The sequence below is a fragment of the Pelodiscus sinensis genome, chromosome 2, assembly GCF_052426305.1.
Source record: "Pelodiscus sinensis isolate ZL-2025 chromosome 2, ASM5242630v1, whole genome shotgun sequence".
NCBI lineage: Eukaryota > Metazoa > Chordata > Testudines > Trionychidae > Pelodiscus > Pelodiscus sinensis.
In genome coordinates, this window is record NC_143053.1 from 243,523,812 (window position 1) to 243,537,854 (window position 14,043).

A 14,043-nucleotide genomic window follows, 5' to 3' on the forward strand; every position below is an offset into this window, starting at 1 on the left:
GCAGCTTCCATCATTCCAAGTCTGAGTACGACAGCAAGTGACTCCTTCCACAATCTATAAATATTTCTGGGTGGTATCTCTCAGTACCAATGATAATTACTGCCTCCTCCTGTGCAGTGAGTGTATCAGTTCTGAAGCATTAATATAATTAGTAGGTTACCTGTTTTTATTTTATTAATTGGCCTATTATTAATCTTTTCCTGTTTTACAGTCCATCAGGTTTTTTGCATATCCATGTGCAGAGTATATTGCATTTAAAAATATTGTGCAGATATTTTTTTCCTTGGTAATCTTCTTCTCTGCCTTGTTTCTGCTCCATTATGAGGAATTCTGTGGAAATATTTTGATATTTTAATCCCACTGTTGTCTACTCTATGATACACATAGCATTGGTGACAGCTTTACATTACAAAGCCTCAGTGCTTTTCTAATCTGCTGGTTTTGACCGTTTTTCTCTTGCACACATCCCACGCCCCCCCCAATCCTGTTCCTATATACAATCACAGACTGAATCTAGGCACATACCAGCCCTGTTTTTAATCACATGTCCTTTTATGAACCCTTTTAGTCTTTACATTTCATACATGTGAATGTAGAATGTGCCAGTACCAACTTTCTAGCAGAAACTGGGATAGTCCAATTCCTTACATTATAGATTTAGAAACAGAATTTCCTTCCTTGCTCAATCTCTTTATCTCCCGTTTATATTGTGGCTGCAATATGCCATTGCAGAAGTGTCATCACCTTTATCTTTTTACATTCTGATGTAGTCTGTAATCAACACTAGCTTCAGCTACTCTCATTACTAGCTCTTGAAGTGATTCTTCAGACTCAGCAAGAACAACATCATCAGATTACAGCATCTGCTTCCTCCAATTTCAATTTTACCACTGTAACCAACAACAATGCACATTTGCATTTCAGTGTACTGAGTGAACTGATGCTGTGCTATAATACAGCCCTGCTAGCCTCCCTTCCTGCTATTCAACTCCTGTGTGGTACCTTTTGTGGTTCTTTCCTACTACTTGTTTCTGGTCATGACTGAGACAGCACTTACAGTCCACTGAATACAGTATGTTAAATAAATGCACAAGAAAGATGTCCTGAGGATTGTATGGCTGATTCAAATACCTTTTTATATTCTATTGCACACACCCCTTGTAGCTGTTGTTGCTTTATTTCTTCCCCCCAGAACTATTCTGAGTGATGATTTCCAGTGTTGTCACCTTTCCCCCTGTGCATACTTACACTTTCATATTCATCAGTCTTTCTCAGTCTTTCTTTTTGTGTTTGAGTAATGAGTGAAATTGTTTGACTATGTGCACATTCCCCTTGGCAATCTTTTCTTTGTTAGTGGAATGAATGTGATGTCTTGCATTAGTCCTATAGTCATTGCCCACTTTTCCACAGAAGCTTGAAGTTCTTGATACCTGCCTGGACACAGATAAAGTGTTCAGTGCAGTTGCCCACAAAGCCAGGCATTTGTGCTATTTAAAACATGTAAGGTGTGATACTCTAGTTAATTGTCAGTTGTCCCCTCTAACTTGAAAAAAATAACATTCAGATAAAAGATCAGAGAGGAGTTCTTGACATAGTAACCAGTGTTCTAGTTTTCCTATTGGAATATAACATAAACCCTCATTTTTAGTTTACTGTCCTCTACTCTAGCAACATGGAAAAGCTTGTTTAAAAAAAATACAGAAAGCTTTTAGGCCTTTAAGTGTATTCTATATCAGTCCTTAAGTGGTGAATTCCTGGGCCAGTAACGAGTGTCCATGTTTTATTGTATTATATCTTCAACTTCACTGAAAACATGGACTACACAGAGGTTTGGGGGGACCTGGGCAAAATCTGAAACTAAGGGCCCCCATCCAGGCATAGCCTTTGGGCAAGGCGAACGAGGCGGTTGCCTTGGGCCCCATGCATTCGGGACCCTATGGCTCTGTGCATTCAGGACCCCGTGCTGCCTGACTCCTGGCCCTACCCACCTGGCCAGGAACCACATGGCCGTGCGGCTCAGTGTGCTGCCGTGGGCCCTGCATACTCTTTGTCCGGGCCTGCCCCCATCATTCCAAAAAAGTTACTACTGAGCTGTGGCTAGAGGAGGAGGAGAAGGGGATACGGTACAAACCCACTAATCCTGCAACAGCACTTCATTCCTATCCTAAGGCTCTGGGCATTGTTCCCCATTTTAGACATTGCAACCTGGTGCACAGGTTTGCAGTACCAATAAGTAGAGCCCTATCAAATTCACGGCCATGAGTCATGAACTGTGAAATCCGGTCTCTCACTGTGAAATCTGGCCTTTTGTGTGCTTTTACCCTCTGCTACGCAGATTTAACAGGGGAGAACAGTGTTTCCCAAAATGGGTGCTCTCACCCAAAAGAGAGTTGCAGGGAGGGCAGTATTATTATAAGGAGGTTGCGGTACTTCCATCTTGACTTCTATGTTGCCTTCAGAGCTGGGCAGCTGGAGAGCAGTAGCTGTTGGTTGGGCACCCAGCTCTGAAGGTAGCACCCTGCCAGAAGCAGTGCAGGTGTCATACCGTGCCTCCCTCTTTTCTGTGCTGCTGCCTTCAAAGCTGAGCGGTAAGATAGTGATTACAACACTGTGAAATTTCAGATTTAAATAGCTGAACTCGTGAAATGTATTATTTAAAAAAATCTTTTGTCAATGAAAGTGACCAAAATTGAATATGAAGGATTGGCCCAGTGGCCTCCCCTTCATGATGGAGGGGGTCACCAGGTCAAATGAGGCCTCTAGGCCAAACCTGTGGCCTCACATGCCAGATGTGATGCCAATTGGCTTGGGAGCTCTCTCAAACAGGAGGACCAGGATAGACCCATCACCAGAGGAGGGGGAGCAAAAGGATGCAGTTGCCCCAAGATCTGGCAATTAAAGGGGCCTGCAGCTCTGAGGCCTTTAAATTGATGCCAGAGTGCTGTACTGTGCTGCGCATTCCACACAGCTCTGAGGGTTGGGAGAGGCAGTGCAGCAGTCTCACCCCTTCTGCCCAAGGTCCTGCCTTTTGGGAGGGCCTGGAGCTGGTCTCCACTCCCCACACACACCTTTCCCAGGAAGCTGTCAGCCTCCCTGGACCAGGACAAGATGCTCCTTTTGCTTCTGCTCCTCCAAGCGGCCCTTCTGAAAATCTTGTAATGGAAAGTTTCAATGGCAACAGCTTGTATGCCATACCAATTTACCTGTATGTTTGGCGGCACACTAAAAAATTCTGCAACAGCTTCATTTCAGTGCTGTTTGCAAACTCAGGAAACATACCCGTAAATTGACTTATTCTCAGTTCACGTTGTCAAGGTTATCATAAGGATCAGTAGAGCTTGAATGCAGGCCTACCTGGCTATTAGGCCACATGCTCCACACTGCCATGCATCACCACCTCTACCATGACTATAATCCATTAGCCACTGATGGCCCTATCCTCTGTGAACTCATCTACTTCTTTTTTAATTGAGTTACACTTTTAGCCTTCACAGCTTCCCCTGCTATCCAAGGATTATTCAGAATGTGCCATGGATAATTACAAATAATTGCTCCTTTTGATAATTTAGGTGCCCTCTTTGTTCTGTTAAGGAAAACTGCTGTCCTTTGAATGTAGACTAATAGATTCATTCGTGATCAGAAGAGACCACTAGGTATGCCTATCTAGTCTAATTGCCTGCCTAATACAGAGCACAGAATTTCACCAATTGATTTCTGAATTAAGACCATAACCATGCATTGAGTTGTTGCACCTCTTTTAGGGTGTCTCTACACAGCAAACTTATTTCGGAATAATGGCTGTTATTCTGAAATAACTATCCGCAGGGCTCACCAAGCGACGGCAAGCCCCGCTCGCCAGCCACACAGAACTGCACGCTGTGCCTGCGCAGACCGCGCTGTGCGTATGCTGACCACTCTGTGTGGCAGCACCAGGCTAAAATCTACTTGCCATGGGCAAGTAGATTGCCTTAATTGTCGAGCCCTGACTATGCGAGTGTCTACCCAGGAATTCTGTTATTTCAAAATAATTTTGAAAAAACAGATGGCTTATTCCAACTTCTGTAAATCACATTCTATGAAGAATAATGCCTAATTTGAAATAGCTATTTTGAAATAAAGCATGTGTAGACGCTCCGCTGCTGCTATTTTGGAATAGCCCCTTACCAGGGCCATTCTAAGTTATTCCTCCTGGGGCTCTGTAGATGTGCTAATTTGAAATAGTTTATTCTGAAATAACTGTGCAGTGTAGATGTAGCCTTAGAATGAATATTTAATCTTGATTTAAAACCTTCAACTGATGGTGAATTAAATACATCTCTAGTTAGTTGTTTCAATGGTAAGATAAAAATGATTAAAAAAAAGTTAAGCTTAAAAATTTGCACATTATTTCTGGTTTGAATTTGTCTAGCTTCAGCTTCTAGTCATTGGCTCTGCCACTGCCCTGATAAACCACACCTACTCACTTTCAAAGGAATCCTTCAAATCAGGAACTGCTGTGAAGTAATAAATTGGAACAAATTACTGTAATTCTAATAAACTTATTTTTTTTAATTATTTTGATTTGTTATAAATATAATGAGAAATGTTCTTATCCTACATTCTAGGTGGTTTTGGAATACTTAAAAGTAAAATAATAGAAAAGTAAGTTTGTCTAACTTTGGGATGACAAAAATATGGCAGGAGGTTTTGCAGATAAAGGAAATAGGCATAGGTCCTAGACACTGCTGTTATTTGATCACCCAACAATGGTTGAGAGGATATCTAACAATATGTAAAATGAGAACCCAAGTAACAAATGGTAAACACACATTTCCAGTTAATGAAGCAGGTATAATTCCCCGTATCTTCCTGCTGCTTCTTTCCTCAATTTATCAACACTAATTTAATATTACCTTGACTGAGATTCAGCAACTAGTACTTATCCATGCTCCAATCTCTTCTATACACTGGTAAAGCCATTCAACAGTACTGTTAGGACTGAATGAGTTGCAGAAATAGACCTTCTTTAGAAACCCACTCAACAGTCCTGTATGAACATAGAACAAGAGGGGAACAAGACAGAAACCTATATAACACTAATTAGAAAGACTTTAGAAGAACTACTGTATAAATATACCCACTGAGACCTTTCTGAGTTATCTGAATCTAGCCACCAAAGGACAGTCTCACCTTTCTCCTCCCATGATGCAATGGGCTCAGCTCGAGGGGAGATTGTGGTGCATCATGGGAGAAGTAGTCCAATTAATGAGCCCATCCCATTACAGAAAATATAGGCATGAAACACCTGAAATATAATTCCCATGAAGTACCACAACACCATTTTTAAATAGAAAATTCCAAATGTGAGCCAAAAAATCTGGTATTTTTGCCAAGAAGTAAAAAATGTCCATTAAATACACCTCCCTCCCATTTCTGACAGCTCTGCTTTATAGACAAACACAATCACTTTTTAACTGGTATTCTAGGAATCAGCACCAGGCACAAAAATGAAGTCAAAGGACATGTCCCAGAATGTTTTAGTATTATTGGAAAGGGAATACAAAGAAAATAATCCAGCAAAAGGTGTAAACATGTATTATTTTTGAACTTTTTATTCTTTCTTTATCAATTTATTTTCCATCATAATGATAATTGGGCTCAGTGTTTATAGTCTATGACTTTTGTTTTGCTTAAAGTTCCTGTTGAATCTGAACTCTGTAACCGAACCTCAACTACCACCGCAACAGAATACTTTCATAAAGGTTTAACTATCAAATGTTTCTTCTCACTTCCAACCAGGCTGAGAGCAGAATTAGATCCAGTTTTAGGGCATAAGTATTACAGAAGATCATTACCCCTAGCCAGTTTATAGTAGCCATGTGCCCTGGGGAAAGTACTCGCTTAGCGGAGATCTAAATTTAGTAATTTATCTTCAGTATCAATCATTTTACAGGGAGCTGGTTAGTGGTTTCAAGGGGAAATTGCAATCCTAGTTCATTTCCAGCCACACACTATATTAAAGTACATTGATTAATAGTTAATAAAGGGTTAATAAATGATTAATAGATGATGTAAGCCTATAAGTAATGTGTGATAAATAATTGTAATCATGTTAATAGATGGTGTTATAGATGATTCTATGACATGATTATAATCAACCTAGTTGGCTATTGGATTCCAGTTTCTAACAATTAATGACCCATTTATTAAAACAGCAACTAATAATTTATTAACCCTTTATAAACTATTTATAAATGCACTCCATGTTCAAAGTGACCCCATTCTCCTTTGCAGCCAATTTCCCGTAGAAAGATTGATAAAGGAAGAAAACTGAACATTTCCCATCAATAAACAGGATGGTCTAAATACAAAGGAGTAAAAACTAAAAGGACAGAAGAGATAGATGAGAGGGGGGACAAAAGCTTAAAGAAAAAATAGAGGGGTGCAGGAGTGTGGAAAGAACGTCAGATGGAAAATTAATACAATCCTAGTCCAGTAAACCCCTCAGCCAAAGTACTTTTGCATAAGGATGGAGCTACACAGTATAATTGATTAAAACCCAAATACATTTCCCACTGCAGCCCTTTCTTTAATAAAACTACTGCTGTGATCCTGAAGAGCTAGATGTGGGATGAACAGCAGGAAATCAGTAACAAGGAAAGGCTTAAAGAAAGAGAGAACAGATTTAGAAGAGAGAAAAAAGGAGGAACAGAAGAAAGAAAATGGAAGAGAAAGAAATACAGAGAGAAGAAAGGAGAGCCAAATAAATATGGTCAAGAGGAAAACTATGTACAAGAGATACACATGCTTGTGAGGCACTGCCTCCCATGCACAAGCAGGTGCGTGTAGAAAACACCCTGGCTGCATCTAGACTGGCATGATTTTCCTCAAATGCTTTTAACGGAAAAGTTTTTCCGTTAAAAGCATTTGTGGAAAAGAGCGTCTAGATTGGCACGGACGTTTTTGCTCAAAAGCACTTCTTGCGGAAAAGCGTCCATGCCAATCTAGATGCAGTTTTGCGCAAGAAAGCCCCGATCGCCATTTTCGCCATCAGGGCTTTTTTGCGCAAAACGGTTCTCAGCTGTCTACACTGGCCCTCTTGTGCAAAAGCATTTGCGCAAGAGGACTTTTCCCTGAACGGGAGAGTCATTGTATTTGTGGAAGACCACTGACAATCTTACATTAGATTACAATTACATGGAATCTCCCTCTCTGGAGATATTTAAGAACAGGTTAGATAGACATCTGTCAGGGATGGTGTAGACGGAGCTTGGTCCTGCCTTGAGGGTGGGGTGCTGGACTCGATGACCTCTTGAGGTTCCTTCCAGTCCTATTATTCTTTGATTCTATGATTCTATGAAATTCGAAGCAGCCAGTGTAGACAGCTGGCAAGTTTGTCCGCAAAAGTGGCTGCTTTTTTTTTTTGTCATGAAAAGAATCAGAAAGAATGAAAGACTTCCAAGGAGCGTGCTGCCATGGGCTTTTTAGCCAATTTTGTAGGCCCAAGAAATCTAGGTAAGGTTAGGATAGGCAAACAGGTCTTTTTATACACTCACATGAAAGAAACCCAAAATGCAAAATTTGTGTTGTTTACCTATCTTTGTAACAGCATGTAGTCATTCTCTGAGGCTGCGTCTACACTGTACATGTAACTTGAAATACGCAACATAATCTGAGCTATGCTTTCAAGTCAATTTCAAAATAGCTTATTTCAAAATTTGGCGCTGTCGACCCAGCACTTATTTCAAAATAAATCACTATTCTGAAATGTCCCTTACTCCTAGTGGAATGAGGTTTACAGGACAGTTGGAATAATGAGCCCGTTATATTTTGAAATAACGAGCACACTCAAAAGATACCTCTGGTATCCCAAAATAATGCTGCAGTGTAGACGTAGCCAAACAGACTAGTGACAATTGGCACAATCTGGGGATCTTCAAAAAATGGAATTGCATTCTGGTTTTGTGCAACATCCTTTCTGGATGCAGATTCAGATCTCAGAGATCATGATGTAAATCATAAATAACCCCACTGAAACCAAGTAAGTTGTACTGGTGTAAAACAGGTGATAATTAGTCCTATTAGAAATACAGAGAGAATGGGATGTACAGATTAGCAATTAAGCTGATTGGTGGGATAAATGTTTTACCAAGAATTTAAATATGTAACCTACATAGAATATTCCATGAAACTGCTCTGAAAGAGGCTAAGGAAAGAAAGCTGTTTGAGATGGTAACATTTACACTAAGGACATGTCTTCACTATTCGGAAGATTGACGCGGCTGCTGTCGATCTTTCAGGGTTTGATTTAGCAGGTCTAGTGAAGACCTGCTGAATCGAACTAAGAGGGCATCCCCATTAGTGCCTGTACTTCTGCTCTTCATGAGGAGTAAGGGAAGCTAATGGGAATGTTTGCTCCTGTTGACCTCCTGCTACGTGGATGGCACAGAAACTTGATTTAAGATATGTTGACTCCAGCTACATAATTAACATAGCTGGAGTTGTATATCTTAATTCAACCTTCTGCTGTAATGTAGACCAGGCCTGAGAGGCTAAAAGATGACAAGCTACCTTATTGAAAATTTCAGAACTTTTTTGTGTAAAGGCTGATTGGAATGTTGAACACATGAGCAAACTCAGCTAAGTAATCTGTGTACAACAGATCAATAGAGACAGAAGCAGTTCTTTGGAATAACAGGATGCATGGGATATACCCATTAATGAGAGTGATGGTGTAAGATAATAGAAAGAGGTTATGGTGGCATTATAAGGGCAAATCCTTATTAAGTCTTAGGGTACGTCTAGACTACATGCCTCTGTCGCCAGAGGCATGTAGATTAGGCTACCCGACAGAGTAAAATGAAGCGGCGATTTAAATAATCGCCACTTCATTTAAATTTACATGGCTGCCACGTTGAGCCAACAAACAGCTGATCAGCTGTTTGTCGGCTCAGCGCGATAGTCTGGACGCTCCCCTGCCGACATCAAAGGGAGTTGTCGACAACCCAGGTATGCCTCATCCCAGGTATGCCTCATCCCAGGCATGTAATTTCTTATTGACGGAAATGAAACTAAAATAATAATCAACTGACAAAAATATTAATATGCACGTACAAAGATTCTTCTGCTCTTGTCTAATTGTGTGTTATGAATTAAAGGAGTCTTTTAAATTCATCAGATTTTAATCTACATCTGCCATTAAGAGACTGAACATTTTTTTCCCCATGACTTTCCATTTCTAACTTCACCTACCATGTATCAACATCGGGCCTGATTCTAGACTTCAGCACATCAGTGGTATACTTGTGGTATACCATTGATACCAGTGAAAAAACTGGTGTAAAATAATTGATTTTTAGCACAGAATTGACTGCTTGATTTTTAGCACAGAACCCTTGAGGCCCTGATGAGACTAAGGAGACTAAGGGTACGTCTAGACTACATGCCTCTGTCACCAGAGGCATGTAGATTAGGCTACCCGACAGAGTAAAATGAAGCGGCGATTTAAATAATCGCCGCTTCATTTAAATTTACATGGCTGCCGCGTTGAGCCGACAAACAGCTGATCAGCTGTTTGTCGGCTCAGCGTGATAGTCTGGACGCTCCCCTGCCGACATCAAAGGGAGTTGTCGACAACCCAGGTATGCCTCATCCCAGGATCAGCTGTTTGTCGGCTCAACGCGGCAGCCATGTAAATTTAAATGAAGCGGCGATTATTTAAATCGCCGCTTCATTTTACTCTGTCGGGTAGCCTAATCTACATGCCTCTGGCGACAGAGGCATGTAGTCTAGACGTACCCTTAGTCTCCTTAGTCTCATCAGGGCCTCAAGGGTTCTGTGCTAAAAATCAAGCAGTCAATTCTGTGCTAAAAATCAATTATTTTACACCAGTTTTTTCACTGGTATCAATGGTATACCACAAGTATACCACTGATGTGCTGAAGTCTAGAATCAGGCCCGATGTTGATACATGGTAGGTGAAGTTAGAAATGGAAAGTCATGGGGAAAAAAATGTTCAGTCTCTTAATGGCAGATGTAGATTAAAATCTGATGAATTTAAAAGACTCCTTTAATTCATAACACACAATTAGACAAGAGCAGAAGAATCTTTGTACGTGCATATTAATATTTTTGTCAGTTGATTATTATTTTAGTTTCATTTCCGTCAATAAGAAATTACATAAAAATGGAGCATAAAAATTGTAATAAGATAATGCTACATTCATTATAGTGCTAGCTAGAGTATCAGTTGGGGACAGTCTATATAGACATGGGAAGGGAAAACAAAGAAACAGATATTGATTCATGCATGGGCAGAAAACTCTGTGTTTCTTAAGGTGACAGGAGCAGATTAAAGGCAAACAACTTTTATGTTGTTATTATTATTGTAATTATTTTGTGATAGTGTGGTAGGAGCATTGGTCTTGGATCAGGACCCCTTTATGCTAGGTGCTGCACATACACAGAACAATATGGTTCCTGGCCCTTAGTGTTTGCAAACAAATGTTTTGGCTTGAAAGAGAATATTTTACATATTAAAGATAAAACAAAAAAAGTGGAAGTTTGAATGATTCTGAACAATCAAGGTATGAATTGTGCCAGCTTTGGTAACAGCAGGATTTGATCTATTATCCTCATCTTCCTTTCCCCATTCTTCTCATGGTGTCATGCGTTCATGTTGTAACATGTCAGTGTTGCCAGCTCTTGAGGTTATAGCATGAATCCTGCAGTATCAGAAGTTTGTCTTAACAACCCCACCGCTGGAATCCTATGACTATGTATAACTCTAGCTTGTTTTTTTGTGAGTAAGATTGTATGTATATGGCAATGTTTACCAATTATATCAATATAGCCATCCCAGTATAATTTGTCGCTTGCTTACATTTGGTGCCTCCCACAGTCTTTCCATTCTTGGGTCATGGTTCAAGTGCCGACGCATACACCAAACATCATGATAGCATCACACGAAAGGAGTTGGACCACATCATTACTCATGATAAACGTGTCTTTGCCTCCTATAGAGTACATCATGGTGTGGAATGCATGGCAAACACTGAGTGCCTATATGACATTGATGTTCCGAGCAAGTAAACTCTGCGACAATGAAGTAGTTTGCACTCCATATACCAGGTTTAGCCAACAGTTTTCATATTGATGTCAACAACACATTTCAGCTCTAGCTAATCTGCCAAATAATGTGGAGGTAGTCTGGTCCCTGTTCACTTCTATTCTCAATCTACCAAGCAGACGATTGGCTATAATCATCCAGCATAGTGACATTCTAGATAATTAAATCAAATCCCACAGTTTGCCAGTGTGGTGATAAGTGCATTCATAATCATCCGAAGTGAAAATTTAACACCCTGGCACTCTGTGATGACAGGGATATTATAACCAAGAGGTGGATGATGTTGAATTTGGCTTAGTCAGGGGCAACTTGAAGCCAGCATTCTGCGCCATTCGCAATCTCAGTTGTCAAGAGGTTAGTTGCTGCAAACAGCATCCTGAACAACAGCCAAGGCTATCCAGGCAAATCAAGTGATGACATACTTTTCTGAACCATCCTCCAGCTGCCACTTGTTCAGAACTGCATGAACTGGCAATCACTGTAGTTTGTACTGGTACACCAACATTGGATGTAGGGAAGTGTGCCATCTCTAAACTGAAAAACGGATGTGCAGCCAATGCTGGTGGCATCCCCTCAGAGCTGCTATTGATCCTGTAGCAGAATCACTTTTGGCCATCTTTCATGGAGAACTGGAACCCTGCCAAGAGCCTGGAAGGGTGAAGCATCATGCAGTGAATGTAAGAGCTAAAGACCAATCATGCTGCTGTCTTTTCCAGGGAATGTGTTTGCACATGTTTTGTTGGCGTGTCTGGAACCTTTGCTATATTGGAAACATCATCCCTAGCAGTCTTTATGAGGAAAAGGTCCACATTAAACCCCATTTTGGCCCTTCACTTGCTGTCGGAGATGCATTGCAAGCTCAGGAAGCCCCCTGCATGTAGCATAAGTTGATCATAAGTCTGCATTGGATCCAATAGATTGTGTCACATTATGGAAGGTCTTAAAGGATGTAGGTGTCCCTACCACTCTGCTGGACTTGATTAGAGAACTGCATAATAGAACTACTCACCATGTTCATTCGGAGAACCAGATGTTAGTGTCTCTGAAATCAGTATCTGGTGTTAGGCAAGGTTGTATTCTTTTGTCAGACCATGGATTTCATAATGCAGCACTCTTTGTCAGGTCCATGGGCATTGAGATTGGTGATCTCTCGCTTAGTGACTATGACTACTCTGATGACTTCATTCTTTTAGTACAAAGCCCTGACAGGTTTTGAAAGGAGGAGTCAGCTAAGATTGGTTTCCATGTTTCCTGGTCAAGGGCAAAACTGCAAAACCTAGGACCAGGTCCACTTGTGAGTCCAATCTCTGAACAACAAAACTGTTGATTCAGTTTCCAGCTTTTGCTATGTGGGTTCTTTACTTTCCAGCTCATCAAATTCTCACACGGAGGTTCTCCGTTGGATTGGAGCATCTTCCATGGGCCCTTTGCAATAGATATGGAATTGACATAATCTTAGTAAGACAATGAAGTTCAGGATTTATTTGCACTGTATTCTTCCCATGTTGTCATACAGCTTTGAAATGTGGGCACTATGCCATGCAGACTGGACAAAGCTGGAGGCTTTCCACACAAATTGTCAATGTCATATATTAGGCATAAAGTGAAATGACTTCATCTGTAATGCAGATGTTTATGGTCATTCGGGTCTAGAGACTACTGGGGCCATTGTCTGCAGGTAGCTTTTTAGACGTGGCAAGAATGCCAACAGATAAGAAGTGAACGCTGTTCTCCTGATGGCTTGTAACATCCAGGATAACACTCTGCCAACTGAGAAGTGAAGGTGGCTGTGATGGGGTGTCTGCTCCACACTGGCCCTGTAAGGGTTAAAACCCAGCTCTGGGAGAGGGCTGAGAGTGTGGAGCCCACAGCTGAGGCAGAGACAGCCAATTATGGCCCAGCTGGGGCTGCATAAATAAGGGCTCCTGGAGGGAAGGAGAACAGACACACTCTTGCTCCAGGAGGAATCTGGCTGCCAGGGAGGATGGAAGCTTCCTGAGACAGAGCAGTGCTGGGAAAAGGCAGGCAGAACTGGGGAGCTGTGACTTGACCTCACTCCCAGGCTGCAGGGCCCGCGGCAAGGTCTGAGGATACTAGGGCTGCAGGGAGGTATCCAGAGATAGGAAAAGGCAGCAAGTCCCCTCCCCTTTGCCAATGATGAGTAGCCATTTCATACCGTAGTTTGTCACTTAGGCAGGGACAACATGACAACTGGCAGTGGGCCACTGAGGCAAGGTAGCTATAAGGGATTGAGGATTCCCTGGGAAAGGAGGACCCTACAGTGCAGGGACAATGACCGAGGATAGTACCAGCGGGCATGACACCAGATGAAAGGGCTGAAGAACTAATTCCCAAAGTGACCAGCAGGAGGCGCCATGGGGGTGAGTGCCTTCCCCTAACAGTGGCACAGAGGCAGATCCCCCATTACATGGGTTCATTAAGTCTTTTCTGATGTTGGACTCTTAGGCTGTCAAGACTTCATGGTTGTGCAGGAACAGACCAAATGGTGAACGATCACTATGGCCAATTGTCTAGCAAAGCATTGAAGAAGAAGATCCCACTGTATTCCTCATTTCTGAACACTACTAATGTGATATGAATGCCTCTTTTATATCTCCTAACCAGCATAATAAAGACACCAAAATATCTAGTTGGAGAGTGTCCACCTGGGGCTACACCTGTAAAACTGTATCAGTTTAAATGTGTTCCCAAAATGATTTTGAAAAAGCATTCCTATTTCTAATCCTCATGGCTATGAAGAAAACATGATCTAGGTGGCTCAACCTCCAGCAGGCAAACAAAAGAATCTAGTCCCAGCTTCTGACAGTCAGCTGTTTTGGAGCATCCAGATCATGAGGTTGCATCCCTGATCATCATGGCTAATATCCATAGCTGAGCATTTCTTGATCCTCTAAATTCTTTCTTTCTTGAGCCCA

At 41.4% G+C, this 14,043-nt stretch overlaps 1 pseudogene; it reads left to right on the forward strand.

Moving 5' to 3' along the window:
* Positions 1–6,603: 6,603 nt before the first annotated feature.
* LOC149525453 (uncharacterized) lies at positions 6,604–12,789 on the forward strand (annotated as a pseudogene).
* The last annotated feature ends 1,254 nt before the right edge of the window (positions 12,790–14,043 follow it).